The sequence below is a fragment of the Terrapene carolina genome, unplaced genomic scaffold (assembly GCF_002925995.2).
Source record: "Terrapene carolina triunguis isolate 2854851 unplaced genomic scaffold, T_m_triunguis-2.0 Scaffold58, whole genome shotgun sequence".
Taxonomy (NCBI): domain Eukaryota; kingdom Metazoa; phylum Chordata; order Testudines; family Emydidae; genus Terrapene; species Terrapene triunguis.
The window spans coordinates 90,745,482-90,748,314 of NW_020664409.1; positions in this window are offsets into that span (position 1 = coordinate 90,745,482).

A 2,833-nucleotide genomic window follows, 5' to 3' on the forward strand; every position below is an offset into this window, starting at 1 on the left:
GGCAGCTTCTGGACCTGCAATAATTCCTCCTGATTTATCAATTAGAGGTGATGCGCTGGGCAGGGCTAGGAGGGATAGGGCCTGATGCTGCACTCACATACACTGGTGTAAAGCAGGAGTAACTATGTTTAAGTCAGTGGAGTTACACTGGTGCACGTGGAGTCAGAATCAGGCCTGCAGAGAGCTCCTAGCTTCCCAACTCATGGGGGAAATCAGTGATTTTTATTTGGGGTTTAAAGTTCTTGGGCTAAATTTAGAACCAGCATGAATGAGTCTGACTCCATTGATGGAGTGACAGTATGTGAATAATGGGGAAAGTAACTGGTGGAACAGCTTATTGAAATGTTGCACAAACTCCACCGAGGGAGAGTGTGGCTTTTAGCCACACCAGCACTGCACTGGGGGTGGCGCACAACCATACTGCTCCACAGGCAGCACCAGATGGTAGACTGCACCAGGGAGGCACAATATTTTCTGTAGCTCCCCTGGTTGTGTTAGGGAGTGGAGGAGTAGTGTGCAATGTCCCTTTAAGAGCTGCGAAAAACCTCCTCTACTGCCCCCATGGTAGCTGGATGGATATGCTGGCTGGTATGGAGCATCGCTCCACCTGCTCCCTACCTCTCCCTGCCCAGCTGCTCTGAGATAGGGGTTACTGGGTCTGGGGCTCCAGGGGGTTCTGGACCACTGCACTGTTCAGCCTTTTTCTTTCTCCAGTGATTGGCTGGCTGTGGGTTTTGTTGGTTTGATTTTTGGATGGGGTTTTTTTTCCTCAGCCACTTGGGGGATGAGAGGTGAGCACCAAAAACGTTTTCTGCCCTGGTCAGCTTACTGGCTAGGGCTGCTCCTGCTTGCATGAGCAAGTGATCAGCAATGAAAGCGAAGGCTTTGCTATCAGATCCCAGCTATTTATTATTCTACTTTGGCATTTACCTAAGAGGACAGATTTTGATACCCTTGCTGGTGCTTCCTCCCTGAGTACTCCTGGCGAAATCATTGGGGCTACTCCAAGACCCTCTGTAGGAAATACTCCAAGATCATTTGGATATCGGGCTTGATTTTAACCCAGATTTTAAAGGTGTGTAGGATATAACATTTTAAAAAGTGATTTAGGTGCTTAGGAGTCTAAGGCTATGTCTACACTACTGCGGTAAGTCGACCTACGCTACGCAATGTACCTTAGGTCCAGTTACTGCGGGGTCTGCACCGCGGGGGGTCTACGGGAGAAACTCTCCCGTCAACTTACCTTACTCTTCTCATCGGGGGTAGAGTACAGGCATTGACTGGAGAGTGATCGGCTGTCGATTTGGTGGGTCTTCACTAGAACTGCTAAATCAACCGCCAGTGGATCGATCTCAGAGCGTCGATCCCGGCTTTTGTGTAGACCTACTCTTAGGACGTGTCTACACATAAACCACTACAGTGGCACCGCTGCACTGCTGTAGCACTTCAGTGAAGGCAGTACCTACGCTGCTGAGAAGGCTTCTCCCATTGGCATAGGCAATCCACCTCTCCAAGGGACGGTAGCTAGGTCAACGGGAGAATTCTCCTGTCAACCTAGTGCTGGTCTACACTGGAGATTAGGTCAGTTTAACTGCGTCTCTCAGGGGTGTGGATTTTTCACACCCTGAGAGACATAGCTATACCCAAGTAAATTCCTAGTGTAGACCAGGCCTCAGTGTCATTGAAAGTCAATGGGACTTAAGAGCCTAGGTCACTTTAGAAAATGGGACTTAGTCATCTAAGTCATTTAGGCCTTGCAACACGGAGCAGAGCAACATTTAAATAGCTTTAGAAATCTGGGCCTTTGACTTAAGGCCAAGCCCTGAGCTATGGGTGGGGCATATGAAGTGGAGTAAAAAGAGAGAAAAAGAAATGGTTTGTTGCAGGGTCAAAGCATGATGCATAGGAGGCCTGACTTGGTTTACACCAATTCATGTGAGTTCCTCATTCAAATACATGGTCAAATCAAAACAATGGTAAGAAATCTGAACAACTGCTTTTTGACTAGTGATGAGTTAAAGTAATCCAGGAGCATGCTCAGAGCTTGGGGAGAAAAGCATTAAGACAGCCTTCAGTTGCATGGTCAAGGACACAAAAAAGAGAAGTGAGCCAAGAACTAATTTGTGGGTATCTTCTATCCTCAAAGAGTGGAATGTCATTTGCCAGTATTGGCTGATTACACTGAAATCATTGTCAAATACACCTCTTTCCTCCTGTTCCAAGGCAGTAGCATTTGTGTAATCTTTTCCTTTATAGAAAAAAAAGAGTTAAATGTAAAAATAGCCTACCTGTGCATTCGTACAACATTATGGTTAAGATTTGGTTACTAACTTTTTATTAAAGATAACAAAAATTTAGGGCAATACAATTATTTTATTAACGTATTAAAAGAAAGGTTGACAAGACAAAAAGTAGGTGAAAACAATGGAGTTGAGACTCTGAGTAGTTTAGTCACAGTACAGTGGGAACACCTAAAATGTTCATTCTGGTCCTAGAGATATTCACGATTTCACAGATATTCCCTAATTTTGGGAAATAGATATTTAGGACAACCACTAGAACTGGAAATGTCTCTAGAACCAGAGTGAACTGTAAGTGCACCTACCGTAGATTTTTACATACACTGTCTATAATGTATATATAGTAAAACTTAGACCCATGATCTTTTTATTAAAATCATTTTAGCCTGTTTGGCCCATCTTTCCTCAAACAGTTCAGCCATTAATCTCATACAGGCAATAAATTGTTCCATTTCCTTTAATTCTTTTATGTCATATGTTGACAGTTGGTATTTGATTTTGCAGCCATAGTGATGAAATACATTTCTTGGCTA